Source organism: Myotis myotis, unplaced genomic scaffold, assembly GCF_014108235.1.
Source record: "Myotis myotis isolate mMyoMyo1 unplaced genomic scaffold, mMyoMyo1.p scaffold_m19_p_2, whole genome shotgun sequence".
Lineage (NCBI taxonomy): Eukaryota > Metazoa > Chordata > Mammalia > Chiroptera > Vespertilionidae > Myotis > Myotis myotis.
The window spans coordinates 212,983,130-212,996,310 of NW_023416324.1; positions in this window are offsets into that span (position 1 = coordinate 212,983,130).

Here is a 13,181-nt window from a genome sequence, read left to right on the forward strand (position 1 = left end):
CCTGACTTGCTGGCACTCTGATCTTGGACTTCCAGCCTCCAGAACTCTGAGACATTAATCTCTGTCATTCATACACTACCCAATCTGTGGCATCCTGTTATAGCTGCCCAAGCAGACGAAGAGAGTGTCATTACAGTCACTGCTTCGTGCATGGCTCATATCTACTTGCTTCTTAGGATAAGTGTGTCCTTATGGAAAGAGCCTCTCTAAGACCCTGGTTGTTTCCTGGGCAGTTATATGAGAAGCACTTTTAGAACGACCTCTCCCACCACTGCCAATGGTCTTAAACTGGTGCAGTGACATTTCCTAGGAGTTTCTGAGGATGAGGTAACTTGCTATGTGTATGATGTGAAGCCTAAAATTACGCTTCAGTATTATGTGTCCCTGACGTGTGTTCAAGCACCTAACATAGATCCTCTCCCCATTCTGCTCCTTCTGAAAAGGACCAAGTGCCGAGCTCACTTATCCCTGAGAGCTGGGCATCATTTCCCAGCCAGAGTTACTCAGGCGAGCCAAGCTCATCCTGGTGCCCACAGACCCAGGCTCATGCTGCCCGTTGGTTCCTATGAAGCCTGGCCCGGTGGTCCCAGCTTGCTTTCATCTGTCCAGAGTCGGATGCATGTGTTTGGTCAGAACCTAGGGCAGGCATCCCTCCCTCGCCATCTGGGTGAATAAGAGGCCGTCAGGACCATGTGTGGCATCCTGAGACACCAAGACACCAGTGTGAGCTCTCGCTGTTGTAATGACTAGTTTGGAGGAAGATGACAGTGTCATTTTTCAGTGAGTTTGGTCAGTGTGTTTAGCTCATAGCATTAGTCTAGGCTCTTCTAGGAAATGTTTCTGGAATGTTCATTCCTCAGCCAGGACACACATTATTTATGCTCACACTTTGTTGGCCAGAACTAATCACATGTTCCCAACCTAGCTGCAAATGAGACTGGGACATGTGGGGGGAAGGGAGGGAGTGTCCAAGTAATATTGACAACTGCCATTGTCACTGCCAGGTGACCTTACTTGGGTCTTCTCATTTTAAATCCAGAATCAATATGGTCTTAAAGAGCTATGCAATCTGCTTGCTCTTTGTACACCAGCCTACAGATGAAAACTGGGGGTAATGAACCATAATAAACCTTTTTCTCTGGATTAGACATTTGGCATTATCCCCTTGGCCTCTATGGTTTGTTAATTTTTTTTCTTTTTCTCCCTCTTCTTTAATTTAGATAATTCTACTAACTTATATTCAAGTTTAACTATACTTTCTTCTTTCACGTCTATTCTGCTATTCAACCCATCTGGTAAATTTTTTATTCCAGATATATTTCTTTTCAGTTCCAACATTTCAACTTTGTTCTTATTTATATATTCTACTAGAGGCCTGGGGGGGGGGGGTCCCTCAGCCCCACTTGTGCCCTCTCACAGTCTGGGACCTCTTGGGAGATAACGACCTGCTGGCTTAGGCCCGCTCCTGGGTGGCAGAGGGCAGGCCCAATCCCTAGGTGCAGCCCCTGGTCGGGCTCAGAGCAGGGCCGATTGGGGAGTTGGGGTGCTGCCCCCTGTCATGTACAGAGCAGGGTGGATCAGGAGGTTGCGATGCCACCCCCAGTCACGCTTAGGGTAGGGCCGATTGGGGGGTTGGGGCGCTGCCCCCTGTCACACTCAAGGCAGGGTTGATGGGGAGGTTGCGGCGCCACCCCCTGTCACACACAGAGCAGGGCCAATCAGGGGGTTGGGGAGCTCCCCCGATCACACACAGAGCAGGGCCGATAGGGGAGTTGGGGCACCGCCCCCTGTCACACACAGAGCAGGGCGGATCAGGGGGTTGGGGTGCCACCCCCTGTTACCCACAGAGCAGGGCCGATCAGGGGTTTGGGGCACTCCCCCCATCACACTCAGGGCAAGGCCAATGGGGAGGTTACGGCTCCACCCCGTCACACACAGAGCGGGGCCCATGGGGGGGTTTGGGAGCTCCCCCCTATCAGGCACAGAGCCGGGCCGATCAGGGGTTGGGGCGCCTCCCCTTGTCATGAACAGAGCAGGGAGGATAGGGAGGTTGTGCCCCCTCCCCCCCCCGTCACACACAGAGCTGCAGGGCGATCAGGGGGTTTGGGTGCTGCCCCCTGTCATGCTGCTCCAGGCAGGGGCCAGGAGACCTCGCTGCTCCACTGATCCCGGTGCTAGGAGGCCTTGCGGCTCCACTGATCCCGGTGCTGGGAGGCATATTACCCTTTTACTATATAGGATAGAGGCCTGGTGCACGGGTGGGGGCCGGCTGGTTTTCCCTGAAGGGTGTCCTGGATCAGGGTGGGGGTCCTGCTTGGGTACCTGGCCAGCCTGGATGAGGGGATGATGGCTGTTTGCAGCTGGTCACACCCCCTTTAGGGTGGGGGTCCCCACTGGGGTGCCTGGCCAGTCTGGGTGAGGGGCTGAGGGCCGTTTTCAGGCTGGCGGGTGACTGAAGCTCCCAACCTCTCGTTTTTTTCTTTTTTTTTTTAATTCTGGGATTTATTTACCTTCTATGGCTGTCACTGGAACTGAGAGCCAGCTTTAGCTCTGAGGCTCGGCTCCAGCTCTGAGACCTCGGCTGCTGAAAGTAGGTATCCTCGGCTGCTGAAAGCAGGTATCTGGTTGGTTTGGGTTCTATAATTGTAGCACTGTTGCAACTCCAGCTTGGCCGCCTGGCTGAAAGCATGGGGATTATTTAGCTTCTATAATTGCAACATTGTTTCTTAGAGCGCAAGCTCAGAGCCCAGCAGTGGCAGGCGGGGAACCTTGGCTTCCTCCTTCACTGGAGCAAGCAAGGCTCCTATTTGCTTCAGCTGCCTGGCTGCCAGCCACCATCTTGGTTAGCAGTTAATTTGCATATTGCCCTGATTAGCAAATGGGAAGCGTGTCAGAGGTATGGTTAATTACCATGTTTGTCTATTATTAGATAGGCTATCTCTGTTGCGGTTTAAAATTGTTTTTCATTCATTTTCATTATATTTTCTCTACCTTATTGAGCGTAGTTTTAACAATTGTCACCTTAGGGCTGACCTCTGTTAACTGTCTTTTCCCTTGAGAATAGATCCCTTATTCCTGGTTCTTCAAATGCCGTTTGATTTTGACTTGAATCCTGAACATTGTTAGAGCCATGTTATAGAGACTCTGAGTTCTGTTAATGAAGTGGCTGATGTTTTTCTTTTAGTAGCAATCAACATGGTCAGATTAAGCTTCAGACTTGATCTGTGGTTGGTGATGACTGACTAACTTGGACTTTGCAGTCAACCCTGTGTGTGTCTTGGTCAGTGGTCACCCACATACTTTTCTAGAGTTTATGTATGCATAGAATTAGGGATTTCCATCCCATGCTCTTTCCTTTCTTGAATCTCCCCCACCCTACAGTAGCTCTGATTGCCCTGTGCACCTTCCCTTTTTTTCTAAACCAGAAAAATGGTGGCCTTTCATTGGGTTTTATTTTATTTTTTTTATTTAATTTCTTTATTGATTATGGTATTACATATGTGTCCTTATCCTCCCATTGCCCTCTCCCCCAAGCAGGTACATGAAACAGAGGCATGCAATATGTCAGAAAAAGAATTCAGAATAAGGGTCATACAGTTCATAAACTGGATGGATGAAAAAATCAACAACTTATGTAAGGATCATTGGGTTTTAGTTAACATTTGACACACCAGAGCTGCAATTGTCCTGAAGGCAAGGCTGAAAGATGGGAACTTCACCCATGCCTGTGGCTTCCTGTGAGTTTCAGCTTACCTCAGAAGGCTACTTGCTTCCCTTCACTCTATGGAGTCATTGGGTAGTTGATTTTATGTATTTTTTCCCGTATAGATACCTGTTCTCTGAGGCAGGGTAAGTTTGTTACCACAAGCAGAATTATTGTTTGTGTAGTTTTGATTCCATTGATTTCTGTCTTGTTTTAGTATTTCCTTCCTTCCATTTATTTTGGTTTAAATTTGCTTTTATTTTTCTAACTTTTTGAGGCTGGAGCTTAAATCACTAATTTTAGACCTTTCTTTTTCTCTAAAATAAACATCTGAAACCATAACTTTTCCTTTGAGCACTCTCACTGATCCTATCTTTATTTAAAATGTTGATAATGAATTTTGTCTGCCATGAATTTTTGGCATTAATTTTGATTAAAAAAATTGCTTCAAAATATTGTCTTTACTACTTAGTTTGTTAGCACCCCTTACATTTTGCACTTGAGGCAAATGTCTCATTATCTCACCTCACTTTATTCTAGTCTTAACGCAAGAACCAGTGGTCAGCCACTGACCTGAGAGAGCGAGGGCCTGGGAACAGCCCGTGGCAAGGCCTGGCTCTAGAGATACAGCTGAGCCATTGTGGGATGTTATCCAGAGACTTGGTAAGCTCAGTCACACTCTCAGGAAAGCCTTCTGAGAGGTAGGTGCTATGCATCACAGGGAGTCCATAAAGTGCCCAGGAGTTTATCAGGGACCCATAGGCATGGTCAAGAAAGCCCATCATACAAGGTAGCCAGCAGAGCCAGCGGGAGTTGGCCAGGGACTTCTCAGACAGAGGGAGAAGTATAACAAAGGCCCGAAGCTGGAAAGGATGCAGCATTCAGGGAATTGCTAATAGTTCAGGCTGTTTGAAGATAGAACACGAAGGCAAGGGATGACACAGGAGAAGGTATTCAGGAGCCAGGTTGAGAGGAGCCATTTACTCCATGTTAGGACATGTGTATGAAGAATAAGCTTTGGAATAAGGGAGTAGAATGATTAGATTTTAGTATGACCCATTTTAGGATGACCACTCTGTGTACAGTAGGGCAGATGGGTTGGAAGGGAGAAAGGTTAGAGGTAGTGTAGCCACTTTAAAACTTCTAAAAAAAAACACCCCACCACACAACACAACAACAACAACCGATGAGAGATGATGATGCAGGGAGTGCAGTCATCCTCCACAGCCAGCTCCCAGCATTCCTGCGCTAGCCCTGGTCAAAACACAACAACAACAAAAACCAATGAGAGATGATGATGGTTGATGACGGGAGCAGCAGTTCGAATGGAAGAGAAGAAATGGGCTTGAGAGCCATTTCAGGGGTGATGTGGGCAGAGTGATGGGTTGACACTGGTAGTGAGGAAGTGGGGGATGACCAGGTGGGTCTCTGGTTCCCAGTGTTAGAGGTGGAGATGGTCTGGGGAGGAAGACAGTGTATAAGAGCATTGTTCCTGGAACAACATGGGACTACCTGATGCGAAAAAATGGTGTAAGTGAGAGGACCCAACAGGCATATGTCAGCTTGTGGACAGGTGATGGCTGCAGAGACACCTTGAAGAAGCCTGCCTTCGTTGAAGGGAGGGTTCCTCCCAACCTTTATAGTAGGAGAAACAAGTGCCAAGAAATGACAGACACAGAATTATGAAATGCATCTAACAGTCAAGCACTTTCAAGTGTTGGGAAATCAGCAAGCTCTTCAGCACGTGGGACGTGAAGCCAGTACATGATTAACTTGTGAGGTTACCGCTAGCCTCTGACCATTTGGAAATCAGAGTTACAATGTCTTCCTGTGTACAAACCAGTAGAGACCATTTCCAAGGGAGAAAACTCTTGCTCTCTGCCCTGAGAACCAGGAACCCTCTCAGGAGTGCCTAAGCATGTCGCAGCTTCTGAGCAGCTATGACCAAACCAGGAAGGGCATCTGCTGGAGGCTAGCTTTGCATGCCCTTCTGCAGGACTGGGAAGTCCATGGCAATGACCATGACTGAGGGGGTGTCCTTATCTCTTCCAAGGGGAAGAACAGGAGGAGGATTGAGTGTAGACAATCTGTGATGACATGGATAGGGAAGCATAGTGTTATCAGCTATTGTGTCCCCTCAAGAAGATATGTGGAATTTCCAACTCCCAGCAGTTTCGGATGTGACCTTATTGGAAAATAAGGATTTACAAAGGTAATCAAGCCCGGCTGGCATGGCTCAGTAGTTGAGCGTCGACCTACCAACCAGGAGGCATGGTTTGATTCCGGTCAAGGCTCGATCCCCAGTAGGGGGCATGCAGGAGGCAACCTATCAATGATTCCCTCTCATCATTGATGTTTCTCCCTCTCCTTTCCTCTCTGAAATCAATAGAAATATATTAAAAATAAACAAAACAAAAAAAAACCCAAAGGTAATCAAAGTAATCAATATGACTGGTGTCCTTATATAAAGGGGGACTTTGGACATGGACCAGACATTGAGGAAGATGATGGGAAGAGGCAGAGAGAAGCCATGGGAAGACGGAGGCAGAGAGTAGAATTATGCTGCCAAGCCAAGGAATGTCTGGGCCACCAGAATCTGGAAGAAACTGGAAGGGTCCTCCCCTACAGGTTTCAGAGGGACCGTGGCCCTGTCAACACCTGGTTTCAGACTTCACACCTGCAGAACTGTGAGATAACGAATGTCTGTTCTTCTAACCACCCAGTGTGTGGTCGTTTGTCATGGCAGTGCTAGGAAAAGATACAAATCACGTGACTCCTTCAGGAATCTGCTTTTATCTTCTTAGCACAATGAATGTTGCCAAATCAATATTAACGTGGAGACCACATGCTCTAAGGGCTGGCTTGGTGATCAGGTCATTGTTAAAGAGCCTAGTTTGATTGAGTAGATATTAAATGAACAAGGAACCACTCTATCTGACAGTGAAATGCACACCTATGGCTGTGGGGGTGTGTATGCCTCCTGGCCTCTACCCTTGGCCTTGGGGAGCACTGACTGGTGCCCAAACTGTGGCTTCCCACTCAGGGGAAGTGAAGACATGCCGGGAGCCGGTCCATGCTTGCTGTTTCAAGGGACCTGGCATATATGGCATACTGTTCTTAATATGTTTGCTCACCTTCTTGGCACTATGTGTTTTAACCAAGGTCTCTGAGAAAGGTTGTTTCCCCAGGTAGGGATTTTCCCCCGAAGTTAGGGAGGGAATAAAACCTCTTAACTAAGTGCCAGGCGGGTAATTAATCACTTTAACTAGAACAATCATGCTTAAGCTACATAATCTTTACTCCCTGGAATGGAGATAAGAAAACCCTAACCTTTGGAATAGAGATTGATAGGATTGGAATCAACTGGTATAAATACAGATGTAACAAGACAGAACTAAGAAGACAGAACCTACACAGAACCTAGAGACAGAACCTAGTGAGAGAACATGGCAAAAGATCCTGGACAGAAACTGGCAACAGAACCTAGAGACACAACCTAGCGAGAGAACCTGGCTGAAGAACCCGGCTACCGAACCTGGCGACCGAACCTGGCTGGAGAACCTAGTGAGGGAACATGGCTACAGAACCTGGCTGGAGAACCTAGCAAGAGAACATGGACACAGAACCTGGCTGGAGATCCTAACCAGAACTTCGCTGGAGATCCTGACAAGAACTTGGCTAGAGATCCTGGCTAGGCTGCTGATCAACTGAATGCTGTCTCCATGTCATTCCTTCGTCGCCGACTCCGTCCACACCTTTGGGGACCCCTGGACCTGCTGGGGTTGGATCCCAGCAAAGACACTGGATCCTCACCGAGTCTGCCTTGCCCTGGTCCTGCTCTCCTGGAACCCATTTTCCAGTGAGGAAGCCCTAGTGTTTTACCCAGTTCCATTCCCGTCTTGGCAGCGTCCTTGTGCTCCTGGGTCCAGCCTTAGGTTTTGTCTGGCTTCTCTTTGCTGACCCCTCCCAGGAGCAGGTCCTGCCTCTGATGTGGGTCCTGGGTCTGGGTCCAGCTTCTGAACTGTACTCCCTTGGCCTCACCCTTTGCTGTGCTTTCTGATGCACTTCCTCCCACAGGCCCTCCCTTTGCCCATCTGCCCCTGAAATGGACAGGTTTGCTGAGAAGTCTTTCCGAGCCTCAGACCCATCCTCAGAACCTCCTGCCACAGTCAGCTCCCAAGAACTCCCTTGTGCCCTTGCCCTGTGCTTGGAGCTTTGCTTGGTGTCTGGGTCCTGACCATTCCTGCTCTAGCCCTGGTCATTGTCACAGCACGACTGAGTGTGCGGGGCCCAATCCCAGGCCCAGCAGGCCCCTGACGCTCAGTATAGGATTCCAGCGAGCTCTGCTGATCCGTAGTGTTTGCTCATCTCTACAAAGCTCTCTCTGTCTCTCAACTCGATCGGCCAAGACCTTAAAATGAGACCTGTCTTGAGTCCACTGCAGAGCTCAGTATAAATCCTTGCACATCAGGTTCCCGAGCTCGGCCAAACATCTAGTTGGCAACTCCCCACTCCATCCACTCCAGCAAAATCCCCACGACTTGCACTGCCGCACTTTAGCCTCAGTTCAGCTTCCGTGAGTCAGGTGGGTGGCCACACAGCTACTCAACTGCAGTTTCAACTTCTCTTGATAAAAACACTTGAGGGCCATGCAAAGGCTTCTTTGCTCCAAGAACATCCAGTACCAACGGTCTCCCAGCTCCTTTGGGTGCCCTGTGTGGTGGCCCACGCGGGAGGCAGGAGAGAGCTCGGGGAAGAAGAAAGGCTGTCAGTCTGGTCAGCCCTGGGTTCTACGCCTGGCTCTGTCCCTTGCTAGCTTTATCACTTTGGACAAATTGCTTAACTTCTCGGAGCCTCAGTTTTATCATGTATAAAATGGGAATCCTAACCATGCCCACCTGTTTTAAGGAGATATGATGCAATTATGGACAAAAAAAATGGTACTATGCCGAAACCGGTTTGGCTCAGTGGATAGAGCGTCGGCCTGCGGACTGAAGGGTCCCGGGTTCGATTCCGGTCAAGGGCATGTACCTGGGTTGCGGGCACATCCCCAGTGGGAGATGTGCAAGAGGCAGCTGATCGATGTTTCTCTCTCATCGATGTTTCTAACTATCTCTCTCCCTTCCTCTCTGTGAAAAATCAATAAAATATATTTTTTTTAAAAAAATGGTACTATGGAAAGTAGCCTCATAGAACCACCTGATCCTAAATTCCTAACTGAGCAGGTCATGGAGAAAAGTCACACACCAATCATAGAACTTTGTAGTAAAAGGCTTATATTTGCCTTAAGCAAGCCCTGTCCATTGTTTCTGTGCATCTAGCTTAACACACGTTTGAAATAAGCATAACCACCCTCAAGAGAGCACATAATCCTGTTAGCTATCCTGTAATCTCCTTCCTACCTTGCTTTCCCACCCTCCTGTAATCTTTCTTACATCCCCTCCTTCATTTCAAATGCATAAAAGCAGCTGAAAACTGACTTTATGGAGCATTTGAGATCTTGCTCCTCAGCAAATGTTGTCAGTTTGGCTCAAATAAACTCTTGTAAAAATTCTCCTCAGGTTTGGATGTTTCTTACATTGACACAGTCATAATGAGTGTAAGGAAACTTGAACCAAACTAAGTATATTTACTTGGTCATCACGACCTTTTTCTGAGATTTCTTAATCCTGTCCACTCCATGTCTATTCTTTGGCCAACTGTTTGACCTTACAAGCCTACAGCAGGCCTGTGGCTCTTTTTAAAAATATATATTTTTATTGATTTCAGAAGGTAGACATGATATGAAGCACTCAGCTTCATATTCCATGGGTTCAGCTCCTGAATAACAGAGTCCTGGGCTCGCTAGGCCTTCATATACTAGTAATCCTTCCATCCCAACTCATGCTCCCTGGGCAGCTCATTCTGCCTCTCTGTGGCCCTGGTCTTGACCCGTCTCACACCAGATTCAGCTGTACAATGGGAGTCCCATGTTGTAAGTTCCGGGGATAGAACACGTGGCCGGAAGGGAAAGACCTAGCTCCCTGCACTGGCTCGCCGGGTCACACTGAGGGAAGCATTGAACCTCGGTGAGCGTTCGGGTCTCCTGTCAAGTGTAGTAGCTGGAAATGTCCTACCTCCTTCATCGGCTCTAAAATGGACTATTAAATATTAGAAGTTGTGTGAGGCATTCAGAATGAGTATTGTTTGCTCTCTGCAAATCCAAGGAGTGACCAGAAGTCATGAGATGTGTGTGTGTGTGTGTGTGTGTGTGTGTGTGTGTGTGTGTGGCTAGTTTGAGCAGAAGAGGCAACACACTTCATAGGTAGCAGGTTCATGATGGGGGCGGGGCAAGGGAAAGCACATAAAGTTCTGTGTGGATGTGAGGCAGTGAGTCTTGTTTTAGCAGATGTGGCAGATCTTTACACACATGTACACAGTGCACAGGGGGGTGGACTGTTGAGAGCAGGGGTATCTCACAAACTCAACAGAGACAGACCAAGAATGACAGAGAGGGTGGTCCTTGGGGCTGGAAAACATATTTGGGACATTCAACTATCCCACGTGCTGAGCAGTATCATGGACGTGTTACGTTCAAATAAAGGGGTAGAAAACTTGAAAAATATTCAGTTTGGGGGAAAAAGAGGGACTTCTGCATGAAAATTTAACCATTAAGCTTGTTTGTTTGACATTTTTTATGACAGGTGAACAAAGTCAAGGACTTCTGAGAGGAGGGCCATGGCTGCCAGGATGCCATGTTCCCAGCCCAGAACCCAATGCTGCTGTGACAATTCCCATAGTCACGGCCCCATCGCCATGGTGTGGTGAAGGCAAAGTTGTCTTATGTCTTGGACATGGAGGGTCAGTTCTCAGCCAAAGTCACCCTATAAGGCAAGCAGATGCTTGAGACAAGAGTAGAAAATAACACGTGTCTGGGAAATTCCGTGCAGATTAAAATGAATAAAGCGTGTCCTGCAGACGCGCTTCGTCGCTGTATTCCAGGTTACTACACACTTTCTGGAAAGCGTTTTAGTAATTTTTTTCCCCAAACAGCATCCACAAAGTTGACTTCCTGCTCTATGACCAGCCTTTCTTATTTCCAGCTGTCACATTCTTACTAAAAAAACAGTCTTGCCACCACTGAGAATGATGCAGCCAATGAGCCAACGTTCCAAAGAGCAGGCTCCCAAAGAGACACTAGAAGCTTGGAGCTGTGGCAGCCACATGCCCGTCTGTGCTCCTGTGGCAGCCATGTGCCTGCATGTGCTCCTGTGGCAGCCATGTGCCTGCATGTGCTCCTGTGGCAGCCACGTGCCTGCGTGTGCTCCTGTGGCAGCCACGTGTCTGCGTGTGCTCCTGTGGCAGCCATGTGCCTGTGTGTGCTTCCCCAGGCAAGTGCTTCCAGGACAACAGCTGTCCCTGGGTGCTTATCTCTGCCATGTAGATGTTGAATAGCTGTGTTGCTTTACAATGTCACCCACACTGGTGTCTTTAAGGCTTATATAATTATGTTTTCTTTCTTTTAATCCATCAAAGTAAACGAGCTATGGGATGTAAGGGACTTTGGTAGGCAGTAAGGTGCTGAAAGGTTGCTGTGAAATAATGACTTGATCTTTAATCGTTCGCTAGAATGGAATGATCAATAGAGCGTCAAGGCCAAAATTTTTTAAAAAAAGAGAGGTGAGGCAGGGATTTCAGTTTTTTTCTTTGATGAGAAAGGAAGCAAAATGTAGTCCTTCAGGCACTGATGGAAACTAGCGTTGTAAGTTCTTAGGAGGGAGCCATCCCCAAATGACTGCCGTTGCAGCCATTGGAAACAGCTCTTTTGAGTGAGTTTACCTCTGAGCCCTCTCAGGACATATTAGCTTCGTCTCCGCAGGGCACCACAACAGCACCGGCACCACTCGGATGAAATAAACAGACTCGAGACTATGGAATTGGCTTTACTACATTGGTATTTCCTATTGTTTCACAGATTAGAGTGATTCCACATATTAACAAAGAAAGGTGATGGAGATCGTATGCAAACAAGAAATGGTTTGACAAATAGAGGTATGGATTTGTAGACCACGAGAGCACATCATTAAAGCTGATACGGGATGCTTCGGCTCAGCGGTGACAGGGTGTACGTATCGGTTAGTGTGAGATTTCCAACTCGCGCCCCATAGCAGCTCAACCGTGAGGAACATGAGTCACTGTTCTGCTAAAGGAAAATCCAAGTTTAAGACCACGTTAAAATCAGAGGAAAGCAAGGACACTTGCGTGTCACGGTATAGTGATCAGACATAGAGCGATATATGGCAGGAGACCCAGGCACGATCCAGACGCTGGGTAGAGCACACCGCCAGGCTTTGCCAGGTGTGGGGCTGTTTGCTTGCAAAATCCGCGTGTGACTTGGGATTTTAATCTTCCTAACAGTCCCTTGAATTCCATTAAGTGGTATTTTGGAGTGGGTCCTTTTGGAATCCAGCAGTCTGTTTACCAAAACGTTCTTTTTTGTAACTTACAATTCCATGACACCCTACAGAAATAATTCTTCAAAAATAGATCCAAGTTGGCTGTTACCCTGCCTTCCTCTCCTGGCTGCTATTTTACACTCTGGCGGCGCACAAACACAGCTTCCTCTTGTGATCTGGAAGTTTGTTTTTGTAAAAAGTCCCTGGTACAGTCATACTTCCTGCAGTGATTTGTTTTAATACAACATCCTTACTCTTAAGATTTGATTGCAGATGAAAAATATAGTTAAATTACAGTGAATGAAAAACAAAAGCATTTCTTTGAACTCCTCTCCAAACACCTTCTTGGAAGCTCTTTACTTTGTAAACAATATGAAGGACATTTGCAATAGTGGCAATAGTAGTTACAATAAGCCAAAGAGATCACATTTCTTAGCTCAGAGTCAACAACTTCTGACTTTTTTTAGGAAATAGGTACTCTATAATCAATTGTAATAGCTCCATTGGAGTCTAATTTTGAGGGGCTTCTACCCTTAACTTGAGTATTTTTGGATATCTTAAGGGAGTGGGAAAGCTTGATACTAGATAAGATTTGACCTCAGATAAAGATCACAGTGAAGCACTACATCATGAAATGAGAGTTGCTAAGCAACAACCTTGGTGATGGACTTTCAGGGTGATTCCTTCATCTTTGGCTTTGCCCATCCACTGCTGGTCAGGACCACAAAACCCTTGGCGTGGCCTGATTCTCCAACAGGGGGTTGGGAATGAGGGCTCTGAGCCCAACACTAGAGGCTTCTCTTTGATGGACGGGCTCAAATAGCGGCCTGCTCTATGCTGTACAGACTGTATCAAAGGCCCCCAGTGATTGGTTGACACTTATTTTACTAATTGAGCAAGCCAAGAAAATTTTCTTTTGGAATAGCTGTATGAAAACTGTAGCTTCTAAAGGAAGGGACATTTCTTCTTTGCTCTTCTAGAGAAGGACATAGTTTGGGATTTTGTGAATACTTTCTGTAAGGTTGGCAGCATTAGCAAATAAG